Here is a 21,107-nt window from a genome sequence, read left to right on the forward strand (position 1 = left end):
CAGGTCAAGAAGGCGGTGCTGAGTCTGAGGGTTGGGACTGAGATAAGGTGGGGGGAGGGGAAATGAGGAAGCTGGAGAAATCTGCATTCATCCCTTGTGGTTGGAGGGTTCCTAGGCGGAAAATGAGGCGCCCTTCCTCCAACCGTCGTGTTGCTATGGTCTGGCGATGGAGGAGTCCAAGGACTTGCATGTCCTTGGCGGAGTAGGAGGGGGAGTTAAAGTGTTCAGCCACAGGGCAGTTGGGTTGGTTGGTGCAGGTGTTGCAGAGGTGTTCTCTGAAACGTTTGGCAAGTAGGCGTCCTGTCTCCCCAATGTATAGGAGGCCACATCGGGTGCAGCGGATGCAGTAATTGATGTGTGTGGAGGTGCAGGTGAATTTGTGGTGGATATGGAAGGATCCCTTGGGGCCTTGGAGGGAAGTGAGGGGGGAGGTGTGGGCGCAAGTTTTGCATTTCTTGCGGTTGCAGGGGAAGATGCCGGGAGTGGAGGTTGGGTTGGTGAGGGGTGTGGATCTGACGAGGGAGTCGCGGAGGGAGTGGTCTTTCCGGAACGCTGATAGGGTGGAGAGGGAAATATATCCTTGGTGGTGGGGTCTGATTGGAGGTGGCGGAAATGATGAAGGATGATACGATGTATCTGGAGGTTGGTGAGGTGGTAGGTGGGGAGTTTCAAGAACTCCCCACCTACGTTCGGGCCACCACCCACGCCCTCCACCTCCTCCATGATTTTCGCTTCCCCGGCCCCCAGTGCCTTATCTTCACCATGGACATCCAGTCCCTATACACCTCCATCCCCCATCACGATGGCCTCAAAGCCCTCCGCTTCTTCCTTTCGTGCTGAACCAACCAGTACCCTTCCACTGACACCCTCCATCGAATGACTGAACTGGTCCTCACTCTGAACAACTTCTCTTTCCAATCCTCCCACTTCCTCCAAACCAAAGGAGTAGCCATGGGTGCCTGCATGGGCCCCAGCTATGCGTACCTCTTTGTTGGATATGTGGAACAATCCATCTTCCGCAGCTACACTGGCACCACCCCCCACCTTTTCCTCCGCTACATCGATGACTGTATCGGCGCTACCTCATGCTCACATGAGGAGGTTGAACAGTTCATCCACTTTACTAACACCTTCCACCCTGACCTCAAATTTACCTGGACCGTCTCAGACCCTCCCCTTCCTAGACCTTTCCATTTCCATCTCGGATGACCGACTCAACACGGACGTTTAATATAAACCAACTGACTCCCACAGCTACCTAGACTACACCTCCTCCCACCCTGCCCCCTGTAAAAACGCCATCCCATATTCCCAATTCCTTCGCTTTTGCCACATCTGCTCCCAGGAGGACTAATTCCAATACCGAACAACCCAGATAGCCTCCTTCTTCAAAGACCCCAATTTCCCCTCAGATGTGGTTGACGATGCTCTCCACCGCATCTCCTCCACTTCCCGCTCCTCCGCCCTTGAACCCCGCCCCTCCAATCGCCACCAGGACAGAACCCCACTGGTCCTCACCTACCACCCCACCAACCTCCAGATACATTGTATCATCCTTTGTCATTTCCGCCACCTCCAAACGGACCCCACCACCAAGGATATATTTCCTTCCCCACCTCTATCAGCGTTCCAGAAAGACATGACACCTGGAGGAAGAGCGCCTTATCTTCCACCTAGGAACCCTCCAACCACAAGGGATGAATGCAGATTTCTCCAGCTTCCTCATTTCCCCTCCCCCCACCTTTTCTCACTCCCAAACCTCAGAGTCAGCACCGCCTTCTTGACCTACAATCTTCTTCCCGACCTCTCCACCCCCACCCCCTCTCTGGCCTATCACCCTCACCTTAACCTTCCACCTATCGCATTCCCAACGCCCCTCCCCCAAGTCCCTCCTCCCTACCTTTTATCTTAGCCTGCTTGGCACATCCTCCTCATTCCTTTGATGCTGCCTGACCTGCTGCGCTTTTCCAGTAACACATTTTTAAGCTATGTCCACCCCAGTCCAACAACAGCACCTCCACATCATTGTTGGCTGAACAGCTTGTGAATGTGAATGGCTATAGCCAGAAGCCATCGGATCTCTGGAAATTGAGATGGAGTAATTTTCTCTGCAGTAAAAGCCAACTAATGCCCAAAGGAAACCAGTTTATTTTCCCTTAGCAGCTGCTGCAAGCTGTTGTTTTTAAGCAGAATTTTTAAGCAGTCATTGTATGTTTCCTACAAGGGAGTGGAGAACACTGAGCGAGAGAGAGAGATATTTACAAAAATCAAATCCTGATGGACAAAATGTACATTCATTCACAGACAATGCAACATGGTTCTGCAGAAATAGATTGGGCCATTTTTTAAAAATACCTGAAAGAAAGACCATCCCAGTGGGGCAAGGAAATCCCATCAGAAGGTCGAATGTGATAAATTCTCAGAGTTCTTTCAATTTCTTGTCAATGATGCTGATTCCAGAAAATGAAACATCGATGAAAGAAACTCTGACCATAATTCAGATTCCAATGGGAAGTAATTAGAGACCCTGATATTGGAAAAGATTTCTTTGCAAGTACTTCATGAAGAGATTTTATCAGCATTTCCCTTGTCTTTTACTGACTGAGAGGTTGAAACTGTGCATTTGGTCCTTCTTGAAGATCTCTTCTCTTTTGATCAAGAGACAGGGATCTTTTTTCACTGCTTTTTGTCAGCTCAACAATTTTGCTTCAGCTGCTCTCAAATATCCAAACAGTTCCACATTCCAGCTTCTCATAGTTCATGCATTTTTATGTCACCTTAATATGGGTTTCTGTTCAGTGTTCACTTTTTGCGCTAGAACTTTAAAGGGTGGTTCTGATGTTACCTTATATAATTCATGACTTTTTTGCAACTGAAGAGTATACTCCCAGCTCCGACTGCTCCTGCACACCTGTTGTAATTACACTTTTAAATAAAATTGTCTCCACTGCTCATATTTCTCCACCCAATCTGAGTATCCTCACATCTCTCTGCAATACATCTGATCTGTGATTGGCTGCCCACTCTCCCCCAATAGGACAAGTAGAAGAGAAAGCCCCAGGACCTACCTGAGCCAGAATGGTGTCTGAAGCCAGGCTCTCAGCAACATTCAACATGAAGCTCCGGGTAATTTTTATTATTCTGGAAACTCCCAGAATATTATAATCACTCTTCCCTAGTCAGGTGGCTCGAATGGCTGGAATGTAATGTAGAATTATAACAACATCTCAGCTTCAATCCCAATCTCAGCTGTGGGTGCTCATGGAGAGAGAGTTCCTCCCCTATCCCTTGTTCTCAATGTGGAGTGGTTCCCTTTAACCTGGATCGAACCAATTGTCTCTGGAATGGAGAGAGATGTGTGTGTCTCTTTTTGCTCTATGGTTCATTCCCAATCCCTGGGAGATTCCCCTGCAGATGTTTTACCTCACAGGGCAATCTCCTAGACTGTGCACATCCAGCCCAATGACACTGACACTCTTGTGAGTTGAATGGAATTAATATCACTCATTTTACATATTTCCCACAAAATCCTCCTCCTATTGTCACAAAAAAAGTCCCCTTTCTCCCAAACACACCATCAACATTGAAACTGAGCTCAGCTTCCTCCCCACAGTGAATCCATCCCCAAGATCACTCTTCATCACTTACTCAATCTTCTTGATCACAAACTGATCTCCACTTCATTCATCAGGCATGAGATTTTTGCTGGAGGTGATTGTCGTGTAAAGTACACTTGGGCCCAGTGTTTTTTAAATACGTTTTTTGACCATTCACAGAGTTGCAGCAAATGTGTGAATTCTCAAGTTCAGGTGACTGATTCTGAGGAATCTGCACTGAATAAATCATTACCATCACTCCTGAAATAAACCTTTCTGAGCCACATTAAGAAAATCCAACCAGTAATATCCTCCCTTATTTAAAAAACACTGGGCCCAATCCCTTCCTCGTTATAACAATTGCCATTTATGTAGCAGTGTGTACTCACTAAAATATCAGGGTTTAATTTGAGCTGCAACTGATCTGCTGTCTGACCAATTCATTTCTATCCTCCTGCAATCTAACACCATCCTCCTCACTCTTAACTACTGGGACAATCTTTCTGTCATCTGCAAACTTACTTACCATCCCCAGATCTACATCATTTATATCCAGCATGGACAATAAGGGACCCAGCACTGATACACCACTAGACGCTGGCCTCCAGTCACACAAACCGCCCTCTACCACCACCCTCTGATCCTGGGACAGAAAAAAATTTGGATCCAGCTTCTAAAGTGAGCCTGGATCCAATCAGCTTTTACTTTCATTATCTGTCTCCCAGAGTGGGCCTTGTCAAAAGTTTGACTGAAATCCCAATAAACTACATTCCCCAGAGAACTGTGGAGACTCAGTTATTGGGAACATTCAAGACTGAAGTTAGAACTTTCTGTAGGTGATTTACCTGATGGCATTTGGAGACAGTGTGTCAAAGTACCATTTAGGTCATTGATCATCCATCCTTTAACTGAGTGGTGGGGCAGACTTGATGGGCTGAATGGCCTACTCCTGTTCCTGTGTCCCTCTGTCTGTATCACTTAGACTAAGGGAATGAATGAGGGTCATAAGAAGGGAGGTAACAAGGGTGGGTATGAGAAAGGGTAAAGTGCGTCAGAGATGGAGGCGGGAACGGCCTCCATACGAGGAATGGCTGAGGATCCTGGGATTGTATTCATTGGAGTTTAGAAGATTAAGGGAGATCTAATAGAAACTTACAAGATAATACATGGCTTGGAAAGGGTGGACGCTAGGAAATTGTTTCCGTTAGGCGAGGAGACTAGGACCCGTGGACACAGCCTTAGAATTAGAGGGGGTAAATTCAGAACAGAAATGCGGAGACATTTCTTCAGCCAGAGAGTGGTGGGCCTGTGGAATTCATTGCCACAGAGTGCAGTGGAGGCCAGGACGCTAAATGTCTTCAAGGCAAAGATTGATAAATTCTTGATGTCACAAGGAATTAAGGGCTACGGGGAGAATGCGGGTAAGTGGAGTTAAAATGCCCATCAGCCATGATTGAATTGTGGAGTGGACTCGATAGGCCGAATGGCCTTACTTCCACTCCTATGTTTTATGGTCTTATGGTCTTATTGGAGTGTCATTGAGCAGAACAGGAGTTGCAGAGGGTCCTGGGAAATGATGGCCCAAAGACTCGAGAGCTGAGAGTTTGAAATTTCCCATTTAAAATCTCAAGACCATGAGACCATGAGATATGGGAGCAGAATTGGGCCATTCAGCCCATTGAGTCTGCTGCACAATTTGATCACGACTGAAATGTCCTTACAATACAGCTACTTATCTATCTCTGTTTTAAATACACTCAGTGGTGTGGCCTCCACAGTCTTCTGTGGCAATGGGTTCCACAGGTTCACCACCCTCTGGGTGAAGAAATTCCTCCTCATCTGAATTCTAAATGACCATCCCTTCACTCTGAGGCTGTGTCCTCAGGTCCTAGTCTCTCATACTGGTGGGTACCTCTTCTCCACATCCACTTTATCCAGGTCTCTCAGTATTCTGGATGTTTCAATCAGATCCCACCCCACTTCTTCTAAACTCCATTCAGTTCAGAGACAGAGTCCTCAACTCATCACATCTTAATGAGTTACCACAGAAACCACCTGTAGTTTAAATGACGATGAGGCACAGATTAGCCAGGGTCCAGCTGAATGTGAAACTGGCTCAAAAGAGTGAATGTCAATGGAATACAATATATTTTGAGAAAACAAATCCCTTTGTTTTCTGTTAAACTTTCAAGTCTCTATTATTAAAGATAAATACAGGCTGATGGAGTAATATTGAGAAAATTCCAGACTTACCCAATGTCCCTATCAATGCTTGTAAAACCTCATCTGTTTCATTAATGTCCTTCAGGGAAGGAAATCCACTACCCTTACCTGGTCCGGCCTTCATGTGACACAAGATCCACACTGATGTGGATTTCTCTTATTGCCCTCTGACATAAACAGTGAAGTGACTCAGTCTGAGGCAATTAGGGGCTAGGAACAAATGCTGGCTTTCCCAGCGATGCCTACATCCCATCAGATAATTAAGTAAAATGTTCCTTGGGACTCCACAATAAACCGTTCATTAACTGGATCAGTTTAATAAATATTGTGGCTCCATGAGCAGGTGAAATCTGCACGCTGACTCCCACAGCCTGTCCACCATGTTTCTATAAAACAGAAGGCAGGAATATGATGGAATTCTTCTCAATTACCAGGATGAGTATAGCTCCAACAACATTCAAGGCGATTCACACCATCCAGGACAAAGCACCCTGATCAATTGGCACCACAACTAACTCTTTCAACAACGATGGGCAGTCTGTTTCATCTACAAGGTGAACTTCAGTAACTTACCAAGGCTCCTCCAACAGTAGCTTCTGAACCCACAGCTTCTCCCATCTGAAAGGACAAGGTCAGCAGATACATGGGACACCATCTCCTTCAGGTTCCTCTCTAACTGGCCTCAATTACTTCCTGTGGCTGAGAATATCTGGAATGGATTATGAAGAAGCAATGTGTCATTATGAATCCAAAATGTTTCCTTTACCTGTGAGCTTCATTCCATGATACCCTGGTCCAGAATGATTTCCTGCCATTGACAATGCTTTCCCAGAACATTACAGTTTGAGGTAACTGGCTGAATATATCCCTTACTCAAATGGACCTTCTAAAACTCCTTGAGAAATTTTACTCAAAGCTAATTATTGTGCAACATTGCAAGCTGGATGAACTGAATGGTCTCAATCTGTGTTGCAAGGTACATTATTTTGCATGTAAGCCTGTGATGTTGGTGATTATTGCTTTTGAGAAAACAGTAATATCTGAGAGAAAACAGAAGACTTAAAGGAGAGAAGAGACTGGAAGGACATAGTGCAGAATTGATGTAATGGAGTCAAGGATGTAACACCAGTTTAAAAACTGACATTTTCACATTTGACAAATAAATGAAACTTAATATGACCTGCAGCTTTCTCTATCATAACTTAACAATTAAGGAATTTGTATAAATCAGGTCAATGGTTTCTGTCTACAGGATTCATTGGGATGGTTAGTTTGTTCATCAGGATTTGCTGTTTGATGATATCTCTCTCTCTCTCTCTCCTTCTCTCTCTTTCTCTTTTCAAGTGTTTTCCACTTCGTTGCAGGAAACACAGAATGACTGGTTTACAAATTCTGGTTAAAAGCAACAGCTTGCAGCAGCTGGTAAGGGAAAATACACCGGCTTTCTTCAGACATTAGTTAGCTTTCACTGCAGAGAAAATGACTCCATCTCAATTTCCAGAGGTCCGATGGCTTCTGTTTATAATCATTCACACTCACAAGCTGTTCAACATGCAATTATATGGTGATGCGGGTATTGGATTGAGGTGGACATAGAAGTCACATGACACGAGGTTATAGTCCAACCAATTTATTTTAAATGACTGGTTTTCAGAGCACTGCTCCTTCTTCAGATGATGTGTTAGCAATCACATTGTTGTTGGCAGGCATATGGCCTTGTCAATGAACACAAGTCCCCACTCCACAGATCAGTCAGTTACTTGTTGCATCTCCACATCCCAAGCTGCCACTTTGTCTGCAATAAATACCACCACCACCACCCACCCTCAAACTGGACCTCTTCTGGAGCACTGTGTGCAGTTCTGGTCGTCCTGCTATTGGATAAAAACATTATTAAATTGGAGAAGGTTCTGAAAAGATTTACAGGATGTGGCCAGGAATAGAGGGTTTGAGTTACAAAAATAGCCTGGGAGTTTCTCCACTGGAGCGTTGGTGGTGGCAGGGTGACTTTTTAGATGTTTATAAAATCATGAGGGGCAAAGATCAGGTGAATATCATGGGCATTGTCCCTAGGGTGTGGGAATTCAAAACTAGCGGACACAGTTTTAAGGTGAGAGGAGAAAGATTTCAGAAGGACATGAGGGGCACTTCACCTGAAGAAGGGCTACACTCCAAAAGCTTGTGATTTCAAATAAACCTGTTGGACTATAATCTGATTTCATGTGAGTTCAGACTTTATGGATGAATACAACAATGCCGTGTCAGAGCTAAAGCAGGTATTGACTCCAAAAATCAAGATAAGACCTCCACCTTCTCCCATTTTCTGTTACAGACATCGGCCCTGCAAAGCTCTGCAGTACTCACAACATGAAAAGGAAGCCTCTCCTCTCCTCGAGCTGCACTGCCCCCTCGGGCCTTTCTTGCTGCTTCATTTGAAAACACCCAGAGGCAGGAAACATCACCCTGTCTATCATCAGCAATGCAATACACATCTGGGTGCGCATGCTCCACCATTCATGACTTGCTCCCTGACTGTGCGCCAGTGCATTGTACTATCCATCATTGCATTGTGACATAAGGATTGCCTCAAACACAGGGACTGTTGGGTGCAGCTGTTGCCATTGACATAAGTAGAGTCTGATTATCATTATTTTCCTGTTAAGGAGCTGGATGGCTAAATATTTATATTAACTTACCGTTTCGCCGATCTCAAACAGATGTGCCTATTCAGCGCACAGTTTCTTTTGGGTGATGTCTTACAGCATTGTCACAACACATGGTGACAAAGCAGGTGATAAAGTGTTGAGAATTGATGAGAAGTTGTTATTAGATAAACTATTGTTTCTCCAAGTTGACAAGATATATGACCGGATGTACTGCATCCAGTCATACTCAATGAAGTGGAAGGAGAAATTGAGGAGACATTGACCTTAATCACTCAGTCCTCCCTTAACTCAGGAGAGGAACCAAAAGAATGGAGACTTGCAAACATCATGTCTATTTTGACAAAAGGTTGTAAAGTTAAGCACAGTTATTATAGACCAGTCAGTGATTATCAGTGAAACAACTATTTGGAATAGAATTGGCAGTAATGTAGAAAATTTTGTTTTGAACAAGAACTGTTAGCAAGCATTTCTAAAGGAAAAATGATAAGTGAGGGGGATAAAGAGAGAGGGGGGAGAATGAGGAGGTAGAGAGATAGACAAACAGGGGTGCCCGAGGGGAAAGAGGGATGTAAAAATAAGTGGTGAGATATTTAAAAAGAGCGAGAGATGGAGAAATAATAAGTAATTGTGAGAGACAGAGAGAAGACCACAGACAGAGAAATAAAAGCAAGATAGATTGAGAGATAGAATGAAAGCAAGCAAGTGATACAGTAAGGAGCAAGAAAGGGCAGGCAGGGAGCATGTGAACCAGAGGTAGAGGAAGGCAGGCAGGGAAAATGAGAAAAAAAATAAGTCAGATGCAAAATACGCAGGTGAATGAAAGAAAGAGAGATCAGTAACAGATAGAATTTAATCATCATAAATGTGAGATGATGCACTTTTGAAGAAGTAACAAGCCAAGGGTCTTGAGGAATGAAGAGGAGGATACTAGGAAACTGCGAGGAACAAAGTGATCTCTATGTGCTTGCCCATAGATCCTTGAAGGTGGCTGGCCAGATTAACAGTCCAGTTAAGAAGGCATTCGGAATGCTTGCAATTTTCAGTTCAGGTACAGTTTATTAGTGCGAGTTGGTTATGTTGCAGCTGTACAGCACTTTGGTTAGGCCTCAGATGGAGTACTTTGTGCAGTTTTGGTCACCACACTAAAGAAAGGATGGAATTACCATGGAGGAGGTGCAAAGGAGATTGACCAGGATGTTGTCTGAGATGGAGCATTTCAGATGTGAAGAGAGATGATGAGCTTGGGTTGCTTCCTTTGGAGCAGAGAAGATTGTGAGGTTCGGAGGGGAGGGTGTTTGGTGGGGATGAATAAGGTATTGAAAGGGTGATAAGAAAGCAGCTGTTCCCATTCATCAAAGGGTCAGTAACAAGGGGGTAGAACTTTAAAGTGAAAGGCAGGAAGTTCACAGGAGTTTTGATAAAACCTTCTTCACCCAGAGTGTGATGGGTGTCTGGAATGCACTGCTTGGGAAGCTATTTGAGGGGGGATAGCTCACAAATTCAAAAACTGCATGGATACGCAGTTAAACTATCGTAATGCTGTGTATTTGGATGTTTCATAACTTGCTCAATGCAGGAAAGATATATATCTTTAGTCTTACAGGCCCAATGGCTAAACAGCCTCTTGTATGAGGAATTAGATCAGTCAAGCGATGAGATGATGGTCGTGTGGTTATCGCTAGACTATTAATCTGGAAACTCAACTAATGTTCATGGGACTCATGCAAAATCCATTGGATGGTGCAATTTGAGTTCCATGGAATTCTCGAAATAAAAATCCAATGATTACCAGGAAGCCATTACCAATTGTCAGAAAAAGCTGTCTGGTTCACTAACGTTCTTTAAGGAAGGAATTTGCCATTCTTACATGGTCTGGCCTACATATGTTTCAAGAGCCACAGCAATGTGGTTGACTCTTAACTGCTGTCTGGTAATTAGGAATGGCCACCAGTTTGGAAAATGTTGATTTTTGGGCAGAAGCTGGGGGAGGGGTGGGGGCTAAAAGCATGAATGGAGTTAGAGCCAAAAGAGAGAGAAGAACAGTTGGACAGACAAAGCAATGGATAATGATCTCGCTAGGAGAGTGACTAGCTGTTAATGGAGACTGTTAGTGGGGGCAGACTATCTGATAATAAGGCTTGATGTGTGAGGTTGAGGGCGAGGATATGGAAACATTCAGGCCCTAAAATTAGAAGCCAACATTTTCCCAGTTCTGAAGATGGGTCACCAGATCCAAAACATTAACTCCAATTTATCTTCACAGATGCTCCCAGACCTGCTGAACTTTTCAATCAATTTCTGTTTCTGATTTACAGCATCAGCAGTTCTTTCGGTTTTGATTTAGTCATGGCCTCATCATGAGTTCAATGGAGAGTGCATGAGGACATGCCAGGAGGAGCACCAGGAATCACTGAAAATGAGGTATCAACCTGGTGAAGCTACGAATCAGCATCGGCAGCCAGTGATAGACAGAGCTAAGGAAGACCACAAACAGTGGATCAGATCTAAGCTCTGCAGTCCTGCCACATCCAGTCATGAATAGTTGTGGACAATTAAACAACTCACTGGAGGATGATGCTGTACAAATATGCCCATCCTCAGTAATGAAAGAACCAAACACACCAGTGCAAAAAAGAAAGGCTGAAGTTTTATAGCAACCTTCAGCCAAAAGTGCCCAGTGGATGATCCATCTCAGCCTCCTGCAATGGTCCCCAATATTACAGATACCAGTCTTCTGCCAATTTGATTCACTCCATGTGATATCAATAATTGATTGGAGACCCTGATAGTGCAAAGACTATGGGCTCTGACAACATTCCAATAAGGATGCTAAAGACTTAAGCTCCAGAACATGTTGCTCCCCATGCCAAGCTCTTCCAGTGCAGTTTTGACACTGGCATCAATCTAACAATGTGAAAAATTGCCCAGGTATGTCCCATGCATAACAATCAGAACAAATCCAACCCAGACAATGCTGTCCCATCAATCTACTCTTGATCTTCAGTATCGTGTTGGAAGGTGTCTTCAACAGCTCAGCAATAACCTGCTCAGTGATGCTGAGTTTGGGTTCCTTCAAACCTCCTCAGCTCCTGGCCTCATTCCAGTCTTGGTTCAAACATGGTTAAAACAGCTGAATTCCAGAGGTGAGGTGAGAGTGACAGCCCTTGACATCAAGGCTGCATTTGATTGAGTGTGGCATCCAGGAGCCTGAGCAAAACTGAAATTAATTGGTTTTGGGGGAAACTCACCACTGGTTGGAGTCATGCCTGGCACATAGGAAGATGGTCATTGTAGTTAGAAGTCAGTCATTTCAACTCCAGGACATATCTGCAGGAGTTCCTCAGGGTAGTGTCCTTGGACCAACCATCTTCAGCTGCTTCATCAATGACCCTCCTTCATCATAAGGTCAGAAAAGGGGATGTTGACCAATGATTGCATAATATTCAGCATCAGTGCTTGAGGGGTGAAGTTTTTCAAGTTTATAAAATCATGAAGGGCATGGATAAAGTGAATAGCCAAGGTCTTTTTTCTCAGTGTAAAGGAGTCCAAAAATACAGGGCATTAGTTTAAGGTGAGAGGGGAAAGAATTGAAAGGAACCTGAGGGACAACCTTTTCACTCAAAGTGGGTGCATGTATGGAAAGACCTGTCAGAAAAGGTGATGGAGGCAGATAAAAATGCAACGTTTAAAGGCAGATGGATAGGTACATGGATAGGAAGTATTTCGAAGAATATGGGTTTAGATTAGAGTGGTGCTGGAAAAGCACAGCAGTTCAGGCAGCATCCGAGGAGCAGTAAAATCTACTGTATTCCTGATGAAGGTTTTTTGCAGAAACATAGATTTTACTGCTCATCGGATGCAGCCTGAACTGCTGTGCTTTTCCAGCACCACTCTTAATCTAAACTCTGGTTTCCAGCATCTGCAGTCATTGTTTTTACCTTCCAAAAATATAGGCCAAATGCTGCCAAATGGGACTTGATCAGTTTATAATATCTGGTTAGTGCAGACGAGTTGGACCAAAGAGTCTGTTTCCTTGCCGTATAACTCTATGGCTAACAGATAGCGGGTAAAATTCACAATTTTGTAAAAACAAAACCAACACCCTGTGACAATTAGTCTGAATGTAGACCAATTGCAAAAAAGGTTCCCTTTGTGTATGTGTCTGTCTTTGGGTGTGTGTTTGAGTATCTGACAGTTTGTGTCTGTGAGTGTATGTGTTGGTGTTTGTGGTGTGTGTTGGTGTCTGTGCATTGTGGTGTGTGTGTCTGCATGTGTGTTGGGCAGCATGGTGGCTCAGTGGATAGCATTGCTACCTCACAGTGTTAGGGATTCAGGTTTCCATTCCACCCTTGGTCGACAGTTTTTGTGGAGTTTGCACATTTTCCTCACCTCTGCATGGGTTTCCTCTAGGTTCTCCAGTTTCCTCCCACAGTCCAAAGATGTGCAGGTTAGATGGATTGACCGTGCTAAATTACCCATACTGTCCAGGGGTGTTCTGGCTAGGGGGATTAGTTATTGAAATACAAGGTTACAGGGGTAGGGTAGGAAGGCAGGTCTCGGTGAGATGCTCTTCAGAGGGTCAATGTGGACTTGATGGGCCAAATGGCCTGGTTCTATACTTTAGTGATTCTGTGAGAGTGTGTGTAGATAGGTTAGACTATGTGTGTGTGTATTTGTAAGTCTGAGAGCTTGTGTATGTGTTTCTCAGTGTATGTATATATGTGTTTACACAAGTGCATTTGTATTTTGTATGTACACATGTCTGTATGTCTGTCTTTCTGTGTGTATATATATGTAAGAGAGAGTATGTTGTGGGTGTCCGTTGATGTGCACATAATGTGGAGTATATATGTACACAAGTGTGTATATGAGAGAGAGTTTAGGTGCACACATGTGTGTGTTGTGGATGTAAATTAGTGTGTGTGTACATGTGTGTATTGTGTTCAGTATGTGTGTAAGTATGTGTGTTTTTGGTCTGTGTGTAGATGAGTGTGTGTGCACACGCATGTCTGCATGCGTGCATGATGGCTGGTGTGGGTGTAAATGGGTCTGTCTATACTGAAACTGGTTACCCTTGCTTCATCTCCCTGCAGTCAGAGAGATGGACAAAATAAAATGAAGACACAGGGTCAAGATAAGTGACCTGAGAGGCCAGCAGACAATGCATTCCCCCTTCCTTCTCAGGTAGAAATCACACCCATTCACTTAAATTACATTATTACAACAGGCAACGATTCTTTCCTCACTGTGACAGGTTTTTTGTCAGGCAGTATCAGGCTCTGTGTGGAGCAGAAACCACAGGCTGGTTTTTGGCACAAAACTAATGGTGAAACCCAGTAAATGTTGTCCTTTGAGATAACAATGTTACAAATCTGATTGGAGCAAATTCAAATCTTTTCAAGAAAAGCGCAGAAAATCTGAGAATTAAATTGCTCGCTGATTTCCCATCACTGAAATGACAATGAGAATAGACTGATAACAGAACTCCATTGGAAATCAGGACATCCCTCAGATATCCTCAAGGGCTATGTTACTGTGCATTGTGGAGGCTTTGGAAAAATGATATTTGGCAGAGGCACGAAATTCATTGTTGATCATGGTCAGAGCTCAGGCTTTTAAAAAGGACTAGGTATGAAGTTGTTAGCAATTGATAAATATTGATCAAATAATATGTAACATTAACTGGACAATTAAAATGCAAAACTTTCAACCTTCGTTCCTTTAGACAGAGAGAGTGTGTTCAACATTCACCTCTTTCCAGTTCAGTTTGATGATGTATGAAATCAGTTAAAGACCAAAAAGCACACCAAGGCCAATTGTGATCATATCACAGCAGGAACACCTTTTTTACAAACATCCTGAATTTTACCTTGGGCTCAATCAAAATCATATTAATCTCACTGATGATTGTAAAATCCTAGGACACAGTCAGCAGTGACTGAGGTTATTTACAGGAAAGTAAATCAGACACACAGAATTTGATAGGAAAAAGTTCTGAGGTCTGATTAAGGAACAGGAACCAAATGAGGGAAAATTGTCAGGAATCATGTTTTGTCTCCCCCTTGTCTAACAGCCCAGACTGATAGATTGTGCACTCCCTAAACCAAATACATAAATCCCAGATCAGAATCCAGGAGAGTCTGAGAGACTGCAACACTCAGGGATACTAGGAAACCTTCTAAGAGTCCTGATGGACTGTTGTAAAAATTGTCATCCTTCAGCATATTATTCAATATTTCTCATGTAATACGCAGGTCACAATAAAAAAATTACCAAAAATTTCACTGATTATTTAAGTTATGTTATAAAGATAGTTTTACAATCAACATGGGAGATACAGTGCAGACACATCTAATCTCAGGTCAAAGCAGAATTATACTGAATTTGCTCATTTGGAGGTTTTTGCTGAAGGGCTCACTACGCACTATGTGAATACTGGGAGCAGCTACAGGCTTTTATATGGAAAAGGAATGAAGGTGACTGTGAAGCCAAATAGGTATTCACTATTAACCACAGACTGTCTATTTACTCGATATATTCACCTATCCTGGGGTTTTGTTAGTCTGTGCAGACTGTGAGGAACATGGACTACAAAGCCCAAAGCTAATGAAGGAACCCAGTCTGTGATACTTCACAAAGATTAATGTCACAAACCTGATTGATAGAAATTAATATACTCCAGTGATATCACACAGGAAAGGTAGCTAATAACTTACTAGTTTATCTTTATCACTGAGATGACAGTGAGGATAAAGGGAAGTGGAGAGCAGTGGTGCATGAAGAGCCAGTATTGAACTGAATGAGCTTCATTGTCATAGTCTTCATTGTCACCGCTCTCTGGGTTGAGAGATTTATTCTCAAGGGCCATTCAAGATGGACAAGCTCTGGCCCAGCCAGAGATGGCCATGTCCCAAGACTGAATGAAACAAAGCCAGACAGAGACAGGAGAATGCTAAATACAACACTGAGAATAAACGAGATGGAGAAGCAGAAAGGCAGAGAAAAGATAAAGAGTTTGAGATTGAGGAACTGGTCCAAGAGGGGAAACAGTTTATTATATCGATGAGTAAAACAGAAGAAGATAAATGTTCCATTTCCATATTGAATTCTCTACTTTCTCTCTCCCAGAGGAATTTAACACAATCCCGTCTCCACTAAATCCATGTGGAAGTGTTTGCTGTGTCAGATTATTGTAAAATGAACAAGATTTATGCATTACAGTCAGCTGAGTTCCATTCCCATTGATATCTCCCCACACCTTACAGTAATAGACCCCACTGTCACTGGGCTGTACGTTTGTGATGGTCAGAGTGAAGCTATCATTGGAGGGGTCTCTGGAAGAGTGGAATTGCTCAGGGGGAGTCCTGGGCTTCATTGTGTGATGTTCCTCACATCACATGTTAAAACCTACTCTGTGTTATTCACTGGTTAGTCCCGGTCCCAGTGAACATCAGTGTGTGTCATTGCGGCGTTCCTCATGGTGCACCGTAACTGGGCAGTGTGACCCTCAGTGACATGTTCCAGGCTCAGAGACTGGAGAAGGATTGAGAAATATGCACCTTTAGGGGAAAAGATCTGAATAAATTAAACCTTGTCTGAAATTTCTGATGACATCTGATTCAAATTCAAGTAGAAAGGACAGATTGTAGGAGTGTAACAGTGGGGTTAATTCTTTCAATAAAACAATTAATTTTAAAGTGAGTTCACTAAAATAAAGCATGAATCATTAATAAATGTTTCAGCATGAATTAAAAAGTAAACCCAGTGAAACTTGGAAATGGTGCAAACTGTTCTGACTTCCTTTGTCCATCTGAAATTGAAACTCCAGTGTGACCAATACATTGAGTTCCAGATGAACACTGTGAAGGGATGGTGCTGGTAATTTTATTGTTTCCATGTGCTTTGAACTTTTATTGAATTGTATTACACATAAGTAACGTGCTTTATTCTATTTTATCTTGGTTTTTGTCCTGTAATAAACTTCTGTTTCTTGTTAAAAGCAAAGCTGCAGCCTTGCCTGCTTATGTCGCAGTGAAATACCCCCTCATTAAATAAAGATAATGAAACTTGGATCCATCAAGCTGGGTCTATCGATTGAAAATTAGCATGACAAGAAAGAAACCAAATGGAACATTTGTAGAATTATCAAGAGAGAAAGCAAGGATCAGGGATTTCAATCACTCAACAACGGAAAATAAATTTGAATATAAGGGAAATTATCATCATGGAAGATCAATACATTTCACATGACCAGGAAGGAGAGATCAAATCCGGAGTGAGGCACAGCCTGAGTGAATGCACATCTCTGAGGTTTTGGAGCAGCGTGGGAATTCAGTGCTAAGGGGAAGAGGTGCTTTCACTTGCTGTTTGGGTGATAATTTGTCAGGTTTTGATTAACAGGATAAATTGAAGCTCAGGATCAGAGACCCAGCACAAAACAAAGAGTGATGTCACAGGAATACCCGAACGCCACCAGGTAATAGCTGCTCATTTGTCTATCTATGAGAAGTTAATTTTAGATTAAAGATAAATAGGAGAAATATTTGACAGATTACAAACTAAAAGACAAATAGAACATTTAATAAAAACTAAGTACTAAGCGAATAATATACAGATGAGGGACCAGATATTGTGCTATAACTCCATGATGTGGAAGCTGGTGGACCTCATTGTGGTTCGTAGTGTAGCTCATCTGCAGTAAGTGTTGGTTCCTTGATGAACTCTGGCTCAGAGTTGCTGAGCTGAAGTCAGAACTTTAAACACTGACTCATCAGGGAGGGGGTATGAGTTACTCGGACACCGTTTCAGGAGGCAGTCATACCTTGAATTCAGTCAATTGGTCAGGGGCAGGATGGTGTGATTCTGAGGAAGGCAGGCAGAGGATCCAGGAAGTCAGGCTGAACAAGTCTTGGCCCTTGAGCTGTCTAACAGCTTTGCGATTCTTGTTTCCTGTGCAGATGAGACTGGGGGCTATCGGGAGGATGAACAAACTGACCCCAGCACCATGGTACAGGGAGGGCAGCCTGAGAGAATGAATAATTGCTAATGGGGACAGTTAGTGGGTGATGATGGATTGTGTGTGGTAGCAGCCCATGTGATGACAAAGCCTAGTGTGTGGGGGTTTGGGTAAGGAATGGGGAAGATGCTCGTTGGGGAGAGATATCAAAGAGGGATCTTGTGTTCTGTGTTTTTGAGAACTAAAAAGACAATAAAGACAGGGAAATAAAATTAAATGAACTGAGGGAAAACCAGTGATTAACATAAAAATTGACAATACAAGCTTCATTAAATATTTGAAAATGTTGAGACCAGTCAAATTGTACATAGGCCACTTCGAAAATGAAACTGTAAAGATGGATCTAGGGAACAGGAGAATGGCTGAGGAGTTAAACAGATATTTTGTATTTGTCTTTACAATGGAAGATGTGTCAAATGTCCCATTAATACTAAAGAATATGGGAGAAGCGATTAAATACCATCATCATTAATAGAGAAGAAGTGTTTGATGAAATAAAGGAGTAAAAGGCAGATACTTACCATTGCCCTGAGGGTTTGAATCATTGGATCCTAAAAGAGATGGCTACAAAGATAACAATTGCATTGTTTGCAGTTTTCCACCAAGAGGGATACAGACAATTTAAAGAGAAATATCGATAAATTAAGAGAATGGTCATTGCGTTGGGAGTATAACATGGGGAAAATCTGCAACTGTCCAGTTTGGAAGGGAGAACCATGGAACAGGGAATTATTTTAATGGAGAAAATCTGCAGAAAGCTGCAACACAACAGGACTTGGGATTAGCCGTCCATGAAACTCCGAAAGCTAGCAAACAGGAGCAGCAGGTAAACAGGAAAGCGGAAGGAATGTTGGCCCTTATTACAAAGGGGGTTGGAGTGTAAGAGTAGGGAACTTTACTGCAACTGGACAAGGGGCAGGGGAGACCACATCTGGAGCATTGTCAGCAGTTTTGGTCCCTTATTAAAACAAAGTTATAATTTCATTGCAGGCAGTTCAGAGAAGGCCACTGGGATATTCCTTGGATGGGAGGGATTGTCTTTTGAACAAAGGCTGAAAAGGTTGGGATTCTACTCACTGAGGATTAGAAGAATGAGAGGTGATCTCATTGAGACCTATCAGATTATTAAGGGACTTGACAGGTGAATGCTGACAGGATGGTTCCCCTCATGGACAGTCTAGTGTCAGAGGGCTTAGTCTCAGAATAAAGCAGCACCAGTTTAAGATTGCGATGAGGAGGAAATTCTTCTCGCAGAGGGTTGTGCATCTTTGGAACTCCTTACCACAAAGATCTGTGGGGGCAGTATCCTTGTGTATATTTAAGGCTGGGATTGATAGATTCTTGATGAGTTACCAGACATGGGCAGGAATGCAGATAGATAGGTTTTTGATCAGTTGGGACTCAAGGATTATGTGAGAAATGCAGGAAAGTGGATGTAGAAATATCGGAGCAGCCATGACCTTATTGAATGATGGAGAAGGCTAGAGGGGCAGAATGGCCTACCCCTGTTCCTATTTCATATCTTCTTATAGGCTTATATTCTAGAACTGACAGATGGAGATGGAAGTAATAAAGGAGAAAGACTGGAACCAAAAAGTGATTGAAAGAAATTAACATTCTCCCATCTTCGTAAGGTTGAACATGCCAAAGCCAATTGCTGGAAGTTCAATGGGAGACTAATTGGAGTCATAGGAATATCAAAAAAAAATTCAGAAAAAGATATATCGCAAAAATAAATAACTACTTTAGCCACAATGTAGGGCAGAGAAAATGTAAATGCTTTGAATGCACGAGTGAGGGAGAGGGAAACATGATAGTCCAGAGAATCTGCCTTTAAATATGAACAAGGAGAGTGAGGCCACTGGAGGGTCTGAGTTTTGGGAGGGGGCAGGGGGGAGTATTTCCTTCAGCTTCAAAGCCAGGAGGTAAACCAAGAAAGATCTTGAGATACACTGGAGCAAGTCAGTCCCTGATGCTGCCTAAAGTTCCTGTTTATCTTCCAAAGACATTAGTGAAAGAGTAAATATTAATTGGAGACATTCATGTAGATGAGACAGACTTGGATTAAAAAGTGACTTGTTAAATGTAGAGGTGAGGTTGCAGTGAGAGGAGTAAAACACATTCTGATGGAAGTATTTTATTCTGTTTTGATAAATGACCTGGCAGGTTCAATAATATTAGCCTCACCATGCGTCGTGAAACAATTAGTGGAGATGAAATAACCTGAAATGTGACTGGAGGTACATTCTGGATTTTATCCTCATTGTGTTATGATGATATCTCAGGTTCATAGCTTTAGAACCATGGAATAATAGTCTGTAACCATGTTGATTTGAAATTTCAGTTCTCAGAATTAATTTTCAAAAGTTTAATTGAATACAATGAAGGTGAACAGAATGAGGCTGATAGGTTCAGAATATCTTCTTCAGCAGAAATGCAACAAATGGATCCTGAATTCAGAGAGTTTTATCAAACAGCCTCCTCAGAAATGGAATCAGAAACAATGCCTGAGTGTAATTATTTGAAAGTCAAAAGTATTAATGAGGAAATAGTGTTCAGCTCAAGTACCAGGTGATGGGGAATGGACAGAGGTCCATCAGGTGGTCACTCCATCTGAGGTCCAGAATGAAATTTCACAAATTGGTTCATGAAATTCCAATGAACGGACTTCCAGGGATTACAAAAATGTAGGGAATTCAAGACAATCACAAACTGATCTCCAATTCATTCACAGGGCAAGAGGTCATAGTTGGAAGTGATTGTTATGAAAACTATATTTACTCGTGATATTGAGCCGGCTACCTCTCCCATAGATCTTTCCCCACACTGAACATTAATAGACCCTTGTGACAGTGGGCTGAATGTTTGTGATGGTCAGAATGAAGCTGTTATTGGAGGGATCTCTGGAAGACTGGAATCACTCAGTGAATCCTGGGCTCCATTGAATGGAGCCATATTTACCATCTGTTAAAATTCGCATCTTACAGCACCCTGGGTTTTTGATGGTACAATTTAATGGTGGTGTTTGTCATTCATGATGCACTGTACCCAGACAGTGTGACCCTCGATGACCCATTCCAGGCTTGGAGACTGGAGAAGTATTGGAGGATTTGTACTTTTCAGGAAGAAAATATTGAGAATTTCAGAATCAATTCTCCAGGTTACAATGTGCTGTCAGTTGTTCAAAGAGACAGTTCAGGTGGAACACATTAAATAGGGAATTGGCTTAAGATTGAACCAGTGGAGTTGAAGCAGATCAAACAAACCATATTTGAGTAACTAAATAACTTTAATGACTGGTGATATAAATATTTAAAGAGGAACAGCTGGGTCAGAGTGTAGAGTGACATTGCCTGAATTAAGGGAGGTCCATGATTACAGCTTCCAGCCTCAGACTCTACCCACTCCCTGTTTCCACCAGATTCTCCAAACACCTCATGGATTCCATTCCCTTCTCCCTGACCCACTCATTGCTCACGTACCACAGCTTCTTCTGGGAAGTTCCCTCATTCCCCCCATTCTGCTCACTGCTTTCCTCAGAATGATCACCTTTCCCTGAAACAGACTCTTCACAATCCTCCCAGTGCCATGTACACAATGCCCCGC

The 21,107-nt window shown here is 42.8% G+C and overlaps 2 pseudogenes; one reads left to right on the forward strand and one right to left on the reverse strand.

The window, feature by feature from the left end:
• Positions 1–21,107, forward strand: part of LOC148148897 (uncharacterized) — a 92,528-nt pseudogene that overhangs the window by 20,987 nt on the left and 50,434 nt on the right.
• LOC148148898 (uncharacterized) lies at positions 15,010–20,481 on the reverse strand (annotated as a pseudogene).

The sequence above is a fragment of the Chiloscyllium plagiosum genome, unplaced genomic scaffold (genome assembly GCF_037043375.1).
Source record: "Chiloscyllium plagiosum isolate Xiang-an unplaced genomic scaffold, Cpla_swu_hap1 HiC_scaffold_10, whole genome shotgun sequence".
Taxonomy (NCBI): domain Eukaryota; kingdom Metazoa; phylum Chordata; class Chondrichthyes; order Orectolobiformes; family Hemiscylliidae; genus Chiloscyllium; species Chiloscyllium plagiosum.